This window comes from Polypterus senegalus, chromosome 1 (genome assembly GCF_016835505.1).
Source record: "Polypterus senegalus isolate Bchr_013 chromosome 1, ASM1683550v1, whole genome shotgun sequence".
NCBI lineage: Eukaryota > Metazoa > Chordata > Cladistia > Polypteriformes > Polypteridae > Polypterus > Polypterus senegalus.
Window position 1 is genome coordinate 88,141,805 of NC_053154.1, and position 13,430 is coordinate 88,155,234.

The 13,430-nt window shown below is 38.1% G+C and overlaps 1 long non-coding RNA gene across 1 annotated transcript; it reads right to left on the bottom strand.

The window, feature by feature from the left end:
• Positions 1-9,276: 9,276 nt before the first annotated feature.
• Positions 9,277-13,411, bottom strand: LOC120528961. The gene is made up of 2 exons (XR_005633596.1): positions 13,178-13,411; positions 9,277-11,662 (listed from the first exon to the last, which is right to left on the bottom strand). It is a non-coding gene; the product is annotated as an uncharacterized LOC120528961 (long non-coding RNA).
• Positions 13,412-13,430: the final 19 nt, after the last annotated feature.

Below are 13,430 nucleotides of genomic sequence, written 5' to 3' on the forward strand. Positions count from 1 at the left end.
TGCTACCTCTACAGCTCCACCACTTCTATCCACTAAGATCCATTGGCTTAGGTCCATGGATGCCAGTGGCTTTAGACTCATGGAACTGGGAAATATGTGGCAGAACGAGTTGTATTGACCCCAAGGGTCTCATTAATAAAACTTTGCATGGATTTGAAAGTAAAAATATGCGTACGCCAAAAAACATTTCCTATTTATAAAACATTGCGTACACACAGTTGTATGCAATTTTCACTTTTATAAATCACAATCATTTTGCAATTGTGTGTAAATGCATATACATCAAACCCCACCTGGTTGCCACCCTGAAACAACCATATATGGAGTATGCTAATCAACCTCATACATATACAATAAATGATTTACCTGTAAGGTGAGAAAATGGCGACAAGAGAAGAGAGGCAGAAAACACAAACCTTGAACAGTCGCAGAAGTTCTCGTCTCTGAAGTACAGGAACTCAAAGAACTTTTATTTGGTGGCCTTAAGTGCAGGTGTCAGCGGCAAATGCAAATATATTGAATGGCATCATGTTACTGTTGCTGTAAATGCAGCAAGCTCTACTGGCTGCACCATGTCTGAAATAAAATAATATAATAATAATAAAGAATGGCTTCAAGACAGAAGTGAAGAAGTGGATCACTTGTCACAAACAAATTGGGAGTGCAATGGGAGAAGAAAAAACACACCTACAATGTCTTTATTATGCAACATTATGGTAGCACATACAGATGTGGTGGATAAGAGAGCTACAGAGGAATCAGGTAAACATTTAAAGTATGCCTTAGAGTGAAATAACCATGCTAATGCAATAAATAAAGTTGTCAGTAGGTTGGTAAGGACTGCTCCATATCAACAAGGTCAGGGGAGTATTATACTGTGCCACATTAGGCAGCACAGCGCATGCAGTCATAATGTTGTAGACCTTCATTGGCTGGTAGAGCAACCATTCTACTGACACATCCAGAAAAATCAAAGTCAAATGCATTTCAGGAGTCCTATGATGCGCTCCACAACTGAGAATGCGTATAGACCAATTTCATGCAGTCTGTCTTTCCAATGCCAGCAGCATTTCGGCACATACTGTAGTTCCAACAGAATGGGTCTTGGAAGTTTAAATCAGCTCATAAACCAGTCATCTGCACCAAACATGTCATGTTATGTCAAACCACTAAGCTATGAATAGGTTGTAGGACATAAGATTTAGAACTTTTTATATGTGAATCACAGTTGTGTTTTTACTGAATGTAGTTATTGACAACAAGGGATTGCATTTGTTTCTACTCCCACAACTGACTAAACTGCAGCTCCCCATGAAGAGGTTTGCCTACTTGTTCATAAACTGACAGACCACCACACAGAAATGCTGCTTTAAACACCTCTGCTACATCACACAACAGCACAGCACTTAACATCCCTGCTGCTCCATTTAACAACAAAATTGTACTGCCACACAGAAAGACAGTAAAAATATTTTTATGTTAGAACCAGAAGAAAAGTAAAGTCAAAAAGTAAGCCAAGGTTAGAAATAAAAATAATTAAATCTTACAAACAAGGAACATTTAAAAAAAAAATCAGAAGTCAGAACCAAAAGCAAAAGATCGGGAAGACAAAAGAGTTTTATTTCATCAAAACCAAAGCAACATTATTTCTTGGTTATTCAAGACTTATCTGCATGCTCACATAAAACATGGCCACTCAAGTCAACTTTTAAACCCTTGACCTAATGAGGGCAGGGTCTCAACTTCCGAGAACAAATTCCCAACAATTGGAGATCACATTATAGCAACAGGTTTCTCAAAAATTGCAGTACCAGAGAGAAAAGACAAAATGGTGTTTCAGTAAAAAGTAAGTAAATTTTAAAATTTTGTTAAGGTGCAACAAAAACACAAAAACAAACCTTAGATTTGGAATCTGTGTGTTAAAACCCCATAGTAAATTTATGATTAACTGCAAACTCTGAAAGAATTTGCACAATACATTTTTGAAAAATCAGAGATCATAACAGAAGTGTTGATATGTTTTTGTCATTGGCTACACAAGTGTAAACCACGCGGCTATTCTGAAAGGTTGTGCACCATTTCAAGGAGATGGAAGTGGTCACTGGGAAATAAAATCTCGAAGCGAGGGCTATGTAAAGCGCTGACAGGTTGCATCAACTTGGGGTTAAGTCACCACCACTACGAGCTGGCATTCAATCATGAAAAAAATTAGCAGCTTCAGTATCACCTGCTGGGGAACGTGGAAAAATAGCAAGCCTTCCACAGTCACATATCAATTCCAACTAGTGTGGCAATGGTGAGTGGTCTTTTTAAGGATAGTGAGCTACCTAAAAGAACCCTGTTAAAAGCAAAGAATCCATTTGGCACTCTGTGCCAGTGCTACAGTTATACCTAGTGTAACAACCCAAAGGTCCAGACCTGAGAGAGCAACACTTCACAGGTAGCTGCTGTAAGAAAGAACATAGACAACTGTAAAGTGTTGAGGCACCCATAGGCAAACCCCATATAATTTAAATAAAATGCTGGCATAAACATGTCGTAAAAGAAAACATCATTGCAGAGGCAAGTCTCCAAATAGGCCAGTTCAAGATGGCGGAGGTTCCACAGGAAGAGGCGGGTCCAGGCAGACTGAAACCGGAAGTGACATCAAGGGTGGTAAACCCATCAATCTTCTGGTCTGCAGAGTAAGGAAGAAATAAGGTGTTAGTCCACAGCAACTTCTTGTGTTCTTGCAAGAAATTACTATTACCAAGGGACCAGGAATACTGGAAGAAGCTGGCTATAAAGCTGACAAAGCCCACTGTCCCAAATGTGAGCCCGGTGGGGTAGTAGTCATACAGGTTGGCTTTGACCTCAGGTGAGTGGATTAAGGCGGAGTCGGGTGGTGAGTGTGAGCGGACAAAGGTACAAAGCAGCTGAGTGATGTAGTGAAAGTGGAGCTGAAGTTGGCAATGATCCATTTTAGTGTTAATTATCAGATATCGGGTCATTATTTAAAAATTATTCTTGCATTCATCAATTTTCATAACCCACATTCAATTCATGAAGAGTGACAAAAGGCAGTAAAACAAACAATATAACAGCACACACACAAGGCAGGAATTGAGGACCTCATACTCTAGAGCATGGATGTTGAACTCCAGGCCTGGGGCCTCATGTATAAACTGTGCGTACGCACAGAAATGTTGCGTAAGAACTTTTCCACGTTCAAATCGCGATGTATAAAACCTACACTTGGCGTAAAGCCACGCACTTTTCCACGGTACCTCATGCCTTGTCGTACGCAAGTTCTCCGCTCGGTTTTGCAAACTGGCGGCACCCAGCGTCAAAGCAATGGTACTGTTCTTGTGTGATTACTCATTATTTTCATGACGCGGCTTTATAAATACACAGAAACTAACCGCATATTGTTTATTAGTGTAATGCATCTGATTGTAATTAACTCGTAACAATATAATGGTCCAGGGAACAGCATTCCAAATACCATAACTGCTTTAGCGTTGTTACTCTCACTTCTTCTTCTTCTTCTTCTTCTTTCAGCTCCTCCCGTTAGGAGTTGCCACAGCGGATCATCTTTTTCCATATTACTCTCACTGCACGACTCGGAGTATTTATATCACTGTATCTGAGTGTGAATCACAGCAGCAGCTGATCGGAAAGAGAATTATCGGTATACAGCTTTAAGGACACGCTACCTCAGCCACTGCAAAATGTTTTAAAGCCTTTCCTGTACAGACCTCGCGGTTCAGAAACAGTTTAATCCCAAGAACTTTAAATGCACTCAATCAATTGCTCCTTGTAGAACGGTTTGTACTTATAAGTACAATCACCACACTGTAAACTTGCACTACAGTTATAATATCTCACAACCTGGGCCACTTTATAAAGCGCGCATTTACATATGATGACGATATCATTTTTAAGGTGAAATGCAGCAAAATATGTTTGTTAAATTATACACATAAAACTTTAACTTCATTTAAATAATCTATATTCTTCACTGGGAGTGTCGTGAAGGATAGAATAATTAAACATGTACTACGAAGATATTTCAATGTTCTTTAAACGCGTTTTGAAGAATCGGCTAAGCTTACAGATGGCTTAACTTCTATTACAGAGCTGATTGTGTGGCGATCGGTTACTTGGGGAAAGAAAAGCAAGGACTCTTGGGCTACGCCAATATATATTGAATATAAAACAGAAAGAAAATAACAACACAGCTAAAAGCAGCGACAAATTTGATAAAGATAAATGCTTGTCATGAGCACGAGGCTCATGAAACACATGTTTAATAATGTGCTTTAGCTCCTTTCATCATGAAAATGACATCACGTATACATCTCAGTATTTTAGTTATTCAGAGAGCTGTAATATCACAAATGTAATGGACTCTGTGTCCAGTTGGAGGAAGAGAGCCAGTTTAAGAAGCAAGTAGTGATTCACACACACAGATCACATACGAGTAGAAGATCAAATACAAAACAAAGCATTTAACGTGCTACTTTAATTGCGATGTAATTTTGAGAAACTGGTTAATTAAACGATTTTAAGATGAAGTTTATAATGTTCTACTAAATGACAAAATAAACTACGTGATTAAAGTGGAAAATTCGAGATTAAAGTTGACATTTCGTGCGTTTTCCTCACCGTGTGCCTTTTTTCTCTGTACCCTAATAAGCTTTCATATGACACTCAGACAGTGGGCTTACAACTCTTCTTTTCACGGCAACTTTGATATGTGACTTCTTTTTTATTTCCGGCACTGTGCGATTTTGTGAATGTGAGCTTTCAAGTTTCTCCAACACGCTATGTCACTCGATCAACTTCATTTTGTTGATTATACCACGGTTTATTTGAACAAATAGTATGTTTTTCCTTTGCCTCCACTTGGTATTCGCTGAAATTCTTATATTTTCCCTGTGCTTTTCCCATTGTCTTTTCACAGAAGGCTGCGCTTAAGGGCGATTTATATTGATTTGCATATTCAAATAGGCGTAATTCTGGGAGGATTTGGGGCGTTACAAAATGCGTGTGCACGAGCGTTAGTTTTCACGCTGATCGGGATTTATGTAACGAAAGAACGTGGAAGTTGGAGTACGCACAGATTCCTGCATCTGGATTTTTCTGTGCGTAAGCACATTTCGGCTTTTGTGCTTACGCCATGTTATAGTGCGAGTTCTACGCACGGCGTTATACATGAGGCCCCTGGAGGGCCACAGTGGCTGCAGGTTTTCATTCTAACCCTTTTTCTAACCAGTGACCAGTTTTCTCTGCTAATTCACTCCTTTTCCCTTCATTTTAATAGGCCTGTTTTTAAGGATTCAGTCCTCTGAATGTATTCCTTTCTTCATTAAATGGCAGCCAAACAGAAATGAGACATGAAACGAGCCAACAGATGACCAGCTAAACTGGGGCTTCAAACTCCAACCAATTTCACTCCAATCAATCTGTTAATGAGAAGCTGATTCTTGCTGTTAATTAAACCCAATATTTAATTCCATGGCTTGTTGCTGCTCTCATTCTGCCACAGCAGACATTTCCAAAACTATTGATTTAAAAAAAAACACTGTCACAATGTTTTGGTGACCTAAGAGATCAACCTTACTGAGACTTCCACCTTTTTTTATTTTCAGATATTGTTTGATGGGCACAAGTTGCCTGGTCATGTGGCAGCTTGTTTTGTGTCTCATTATTGTTTGGCTGCTAATTAAGGAAAAAGACACAACTAAGGGGCCGGAGTCAAGTCAATTAAAATTAAGGCAAAAGAAGTTAATTAGCAGCAAAAACTGGTCAATAATGAAGAAGATGGTTAGAATGAAAACCTGCAGTCAATGCAGCCCTCCAGGACTGGAGTTCGACACTACATGCTCTAGAGCAGGGGTCCTCAATCACAGTCCTGGAGGGCCGCAGTAGCTGCAGGTTTTTGTTCTAACCCGGTTGCTTTAATAGAAAGCAATTCTTGCTGATAATTTAATTTCAATGCTTGTTAGTGCTTTAACTCTGCTATGTCAGGTAATTCTCATATCCTAGATTTTGTTCCCCTTTTTAAGGATATCATCCAAATGATTTGAAGGCTAAAATGGATGAGTAATTCTCAGTCCTTCACTTTTTTCTCTTCACTTTCCTTCTAAGTATTTCATTAAACCCAGTAGTGTATGATAATAACACACAGGTGTAAATGGTAACCAGTTCAATGGGGAAATGCTGGTCTCTTTTGTCATTTGCCTGTTATTGCTAACTAGCAGAATACCCGCGCTTCGCAGTGGAGAAGTAGTGTGTTAAAGAAGTTATGAAAAAGAAAAGCAAACATTTTAAAAATAACGTAAGATGATTGTTAATGTAATTGTTTTGTCATTGATATGAGTGTTGCTGGCATATATATACATATATATATATACACACACACAGACACATATATAAACATATATATACATATAAACATATATATAAATATATATATATATACACATCTATACACATATATATACAGTTATATATATATACACATATACACACATACATATATATACATATACATATATATACACATACTGTATATATACACACACATATATACATACTGTATATACAACATATACATATCTACATATATACTGTATATACACATATATACAAATGTACATATATATCTACATATATATATATATTAGGGGTGGGACTCGATTAAAAAAATTAATCCAATTAATTAGAGGCTGTGTAAGAATTAATCTTGATTAATCGTATGTAATCGACACGTAAATTTGCCCCAAATGCAAATGTTTTTTTTTATTTAAAACGGTTTTAGTGGGCTTACAGAATCAAATAATAGACATGGACATGAATATTGTAAACTGAAGCTGTTTTAATTTCTGAAAAAAAGCCTTTAAACTGCATTTGAATTCAAAACAGAAACAAAAATATCATCCCTGGTTAAAATTGGGCAGACTTAAAAATAAAGTGGTAGTTTAAGTACTTTAAGTACATTTTCAGAATAGTATTGTCTTTAAATAATAATAACCAAAATTTCACCATAAAGTGCAGTTTTTCTTCTTAAAAAAATAAGTCAGAAACATAAAAGGTAATTTGACCAGCTTACTCTTTAAACTCTGAGTAACATTAGCCAAAATTATTTTGTACATTAGGCTAAAACAGTGTGATCATTGAACATTTTGTAATTAGATGTATTTAGAATTACTAACGGTCACGGAAGTCCAATGATCCCCAGTAAGAGCCACAAAGTCCGCTTTCTGTAATGCATCTAATTTTGCTTGCTTTTCAGTGTGCACAAAACCATGCTTTTATCAAGGCTTCGCTCGGGTAGTCGAAATGATCAGTCGTAGGAACGCGCTTTATTCCGACTCTAACATTTTTGTAGCTGTGATGTGTGCATCAGTGTAATGGATGTACCAGGAAATCATGCATTGACAAAAGTTCCCGTTTGCTTGGAATTGAAAGTGTGATTAAATGCGTTATTTTTAACGCGTTATGGAGTACATGCATCGAAGCTTCTCAGCTGTGCTTGTGCTAAGAAAGGGAAAATTTTAAAAATAACGTAACATGATTCTGCGTTAACCTAATATTTTTCATACGTCCCAAACCAAGGAGATGAAGGTAAAATGAATCGGTAGCGCGTACATAGTCAGTACATCCCTCTCGAATCGAACCTCGAATGTCGCGTTAGAGGCGAAGACTCTACAATTAGCCACAGCGTGTGGCTTGTCTATGCTAAAGTATGTATTGTAGATCGGGTATATATATACATTTAAATATATAACCGTATCGCAGTGGAGAAGTAGAAGTTATGAAAAAGAAAAGGGAACATTTTAAAAATAACGTAACATGATTGTCAATATACAGTAATTGTTTTGTGAGTGTTATTGAATGTTGCTGTCATCAAGGATTTGATTATCATTATTTCTTTCAATCAGGCTCGTATTTGTAGGATGTGTTCAAGTTACATTCCGTGTTTGTCAATCGTTGTAAAGATAAGAGGTTTCATTCATCGATTAGTTCCTTACTGCATCAATAAACAGCTCGTCTTCCTTTTATCTGTGATGTGACAAACTGCATGCACGGGTTTTTTTTACACTGTCTTCCTTTAGCAGGACATTCACTTTTTCCACCGTGTGCTTTGTTTCCGCAGTAGCTGCACTTATGAATATGATTCTATGTATAAGGCGCTTCATATTTTTTGCTGCCTTCTCAATTGTGTAATTCGGTTTTGTTCAGCACTCTTTGGAACTGTTGCTTTTGTCTGTGCACGCGCCAGTTCACGTGAGCCGCTTGGTGTTCTTGCATCGAAGGTTCCCAGCTGTACTGGTGCCATCTCGTAATGTCAGCTAAGACCCGGCACTTAAAACTTTCTCTGGCAGTTTCAATGAGTTTGTGCCAAACACCACCCTGACCATCTCATCTTCCTCTGCATAAGCACAGTCCTTCACACGTGAATATTTACCGGCAGTGTTTGTATTGGATTGCCGCTGATGGACGGCCTTATATGGGCAGGCACTAAATTACAAACGCTAGTGGTAGCCTATGAACTTAATTTAATATAAACTTACGGTTCACGCCGTGCTTTGTTTCCGCAGTAGCTGTACTTATGAATATGCTTGTATGCATCATTTGCTTCATAATGTTTTTCTGCCTTCTCAATTGTGAAATGGCGTTTTGTGCTGATCGCTGTTTGGAGTTCTTCCTTGTGCTCTACGTACTTACGTAGGAGGCGTGATGATGTCACACGAAACTCCGCCCCCCGCGGCCATCTCCAACTCAAGACTCCATTACATTATATGGGGAAAAATAGCTTCCAGTTATGACCCTTATGCGTAGAATTTCGAAATGAAACCTGCCCAACTTTTGTAAGTAAGCTGTAAGGAATAAGCCTGCCAAATTTCAGCCTTCTACCTACACGGGAAGTTGGAGAATTAGTGATGAGTCAGTGAGTGAGTCAGTGAGTGAGTCAGTGAGTGAGTGAGGGCTTTGCCTTTTATTAGTATAGATTAGGAGCAATTAAAAACCAATAATACAGCTGTTTAAGACTAAAATAAGCAATAAGGGTTCAAAATCGTAACAAACGAGACAACTAAAGTGAAGCAGAAGTGTTACTTGAGCAGTAAGTGCTTCTTATTAATCAATTGGGTTGGAGCAAAAACCTGCAGCCACTGCGGCCCTCCAGGACCGTGATTGAGGAACCCTGCTCTAGAGCATATTAGTTGCTCCGTCTTCTGTTTCAAAGTTGCTGTATGGTTTCTTTTTTCTTGTGGGCAAAACAAGAAATATGTCAAAAATGTTACTTTATTAGAACGTTTCATAACATAATAATTGCAGCAATTGCTCCAAAGCTTCATTAACTAATTTAGACATTTCATAATCACTTGGCTAATGATGTAGCTTCACCCAATAATAAAACAAAAATCTGCCTCCATCCAACTGTATTCTAAATCAAAAACAAATATCAACAGTGGATATAATGATACATATAAAGTTTTTTTTTTTTTAATATCTAACTATACAGTGACACAGTGGTGCAGTGGTTTATATCACCACCTCACAGATTCACTGTGTTGTTTGAATCCCGCACATAGCCGCAGTTCAAGTGGAGCTTGCACGTTCTGAGAAGATCAGATCCAGAGTTTCCATCCACATCAGAAAGACTTGCAGGGTAGAGTATCTGTTGACACTAAAGTGTGCCCTCTGACGGACTGGCAGCTTGCATGGTGGTGTTATCTGCTTTGCACTCATTTCTGACAAGATAGATTCAGGCTCCTCCCATAAAGCTGAATTAGATTAATCAGGTTTGCTAATATTTAATAATGGAGCGCATGAGGGGACACTGAGGAATATTTTCTTCCTGGAGAGAAATGTGGTACATACCATAGACTTTCTGATAAGCACCAGTACCATCACATGCTCCTCTAAATCAATGTTTAACAGTTTGATAATATGCACACAGTTACACTCTACAATAATGAATATTGGCATGTTTATAATTGCATACATTCAAATCCAGGTTGTTGTATCCACAAGGCAGCAATGCTAACCACTGCACTACCATGTACTAAAAGGTAATAAAATCACTTTTCAAAGCACACGGCAGTCTACGACATTTACAATATGCCCATTCAATATCACAGTTTACTCTGTACAGAGCAGGGGTTGACCCAGTGTGCCAGTGGAATTGACCAGGATATTCAAATTTGAAGCTGTAGATTTTGTCTTATTTTAACATGAACACAGCTCATATTACAAAATATTGACAATTACAATGGCCCAATGTTATTTAACCCCTTGGAGTGCATTGTAATCTTCACAGTCTGCTCCTGTTGAATACTGAGTGTGCCCGTAAATTAGTGTGCCTGCACTGGACAGGGCAACAATTCACATGCAATGAAAATATGGAGTATGAATGGTGCTCATATGGTGTATGAATAAAAAGCTGGCTGCAAGTAGCTAGCTAACCAAATTAATTACCTTTTACTACACAATGGTGCAGTGATTAGTGCTGCTGCTTTGCAGACCCAGCAACCTGGGATTGAATGTATTTTTTTTTAAAGTTATAAATATTCATGTTTGTATAGTATGTTTAAGCACAGCCAGTAATTGGAGGGGAAACCAACCATGAAAAGCTTGGGATGCTCCTGAAAGAAGTATTGGCGAAGCCAGCAGGGGGCACTTACCATGTTGTCTGAATGTGGATCCCAATGCCCCCAATGCAGTGTGCTGTAAAAATGACACTGTCCTTTGCATGAGACATAAAACTGAAATCCCAACACTCTGTGGTAATAAAAGATCCTGGAGCATCCATCGTAAAGAGTAGGGTGTATCCTGATGTCCTAGCTATATTGTTCATAACAGACTAGTCATTCTGGCCTCCCTAATCTTCCCCTGCCTCTTACCTTATCTCTCACCCCTTCAACAGGTAATGTGTGGTGAGCGTACTGGAGCAAAATGGCTGCTGTAGCATCATCCAGGTGGATGCTGCATATTATTGGTGGTTGAAGTGGCTCCTCCCCTCTCACTATGTAAAGTGCTTTTATTAGTGAGAAAAGCACTATATAAAAACTTAAAGAATTAAGAGTGTAACTGTAAACATAAACTATTAACAGTGCATTTTTGTCAACAGGAAATGATGCAAGGCACACACAATAGTATCTGGCACTCATCTGAAAGTATGTGATAGGCACCAGATTGTTTTCCAGATAAAAAATACTACTATTTGGTTGATTACATCTTACAATTCACAATGGAATTCATGGTCTTACATGTCAGTTTAAGTACGGAAAAGCCTTTCACTGGGAGAGCATAACTACACTGGATAATAATTTTCTTCTATCAATGCAGTTTACAATGTCACTATTAATTTACTTTTAATAAATTCCATTAGGTGGGAATTTGTGAATCCTGTTAACATTTCGACACTCTTACAGATGGGCCACTTTCAAACCAGAATTTTCCATTATGAAATAAATAGCTGGACACACAACAAAGGTTTGGGACAGCTGCCCATACAGTTTCCCTGGCTGCAAAAGACATTGTGTACAATGTGTACAGGTTAGAGTCCAAAACAGAACTGTTTAAGTATGGAGGATGAGGGGTTTTTATAGGTGGTTCACAGGAAGTGACATCCTCGGGGCTGGGACAGGTGGGATTTCTCGTGGTTGGTCTGCAGAGAGAAAAGAAAGAGGCTTAGTACACCCCTCCACCTCCTGGCCTGGCATATAATTGGCATTTCCTGGTCCCTTTGGTTGACTCCCAAGCACATGTGTGTGACACCATATTCCTTCCATCAAGTTGCACCGTATTGCTACCTGCCCGGTTTGTGAACTTTCATACACATGTACACATGATTATCTTTCATGAGACTGCCTGATTTGTGCCTATTACTTTACATTTACATTTGCATTGCGCATGCGCATTCTACCTGATTTGCACCCCATTTTCCAGATATGTGTACATTAAATATCTTTTCACAACATTGCTTGATATGTATACCATAAATTATTCACATGTGTGTGAAACAGATCAGGCAGTGCCATAAAGTATGATTTGGAGTACCCTTACAGTATGCACGTTTAAACATTGTGCACATGCATTGCACAACATGGGCAAGAAGTGCAGATGAGTTAGTGGCATACCATCCTACTCTTGTGCACCAGAAGCCCCGTTACGGTGTGTTATATGCAAAACAGATAATAAACCACTACATTTATGAACTAACTAGCACAGAATAAAATACACACAACATGGGGTCCACTCTAAGCTATGTCATTCGCATTGTGGTCAGATTGTGTGGTTTCACGCCCAGTTGGGCTATTTCTAATCTAATCACGCATGGCAAAATTAGTTTGGCCATGACTCTTTTCTTGTGCTATTTTTCTTCAAATTGTGTGTGATTTTGTAAAGCCTGTAAATGTATATTTGCATTGCCTCATCCCTTTTGCCAATGAAACTGTCTTCTCTTTTCAGGCTCTGACAGTGAATCTTCAGACAACCTTCTTCAAAACTTTAAAATCTGAAGTTTCATTACAGTTCATTCAACCAATGACCTTGCATTTACAGATACTCCAACACAATTACTGATAAAATTGGCCATTGCAGTAGGTAACAACCAATTACAGCTGATAAAATGATCTGCCCCCCAAAAAAACCTAACACATGGGTGTCCAAAACGGGAATGGAGAGGTGAGATAACAGCAGAACAGAAACTATTTTCGTTGTCTCTACTTCCTTCAAACTTCATTTTGTAAACGTGAAAAAAATGTAAAAAATAATTTTAAAAACAGAAAAAAACAATGTTTTAAATGGTATGAAAAGATAATCCCAGTTCAAAACACTCCCTTCTATTATTTGAGACAATACAACGGTTAAAGACTGAGGATAGTTGGGAAGTGTTTTTTTCTTATATGATTGCAACATTAATACTAATACACTGTTAAATACATTAAATACATTTATGTATTTAGAAATATATATATACAGTATATAAAGGCACTGTTTGAACAAAATATGTTGTATTTCAGCATGATATTTGCAATATTGTTTGGGTGTCATATCTTTTTATAAGAATGAAAAATGTAAAGTTTGTTTCCAGGTTGGAAAAGAAAAAAGATTAAAAAAACGTGACGTTTTGGTGACACACCTTCTGAATGATATACAGCTGAAAGGTAGCGTTTCTTACCTTGTTTCTTTTCAGGGAAGATATATAAACCTTTAACTTTACTCCGATGCAGATCCAAATCCAGATACACATGCAATCCATTTAAAAGCTTTTCTTTTGAGCTGTACCATCGGACCTCAGCCATTAGGGTAAAATACGCTCAGTATTGAAGTATTATGGCCTCACCTACTCATGCAAATTAAGTACAAATTGACCAATCAGAGAAGTGACGTCCAAGTATGTTTGCAGTTTGAAGGTAGGAAGGTGTATTTGG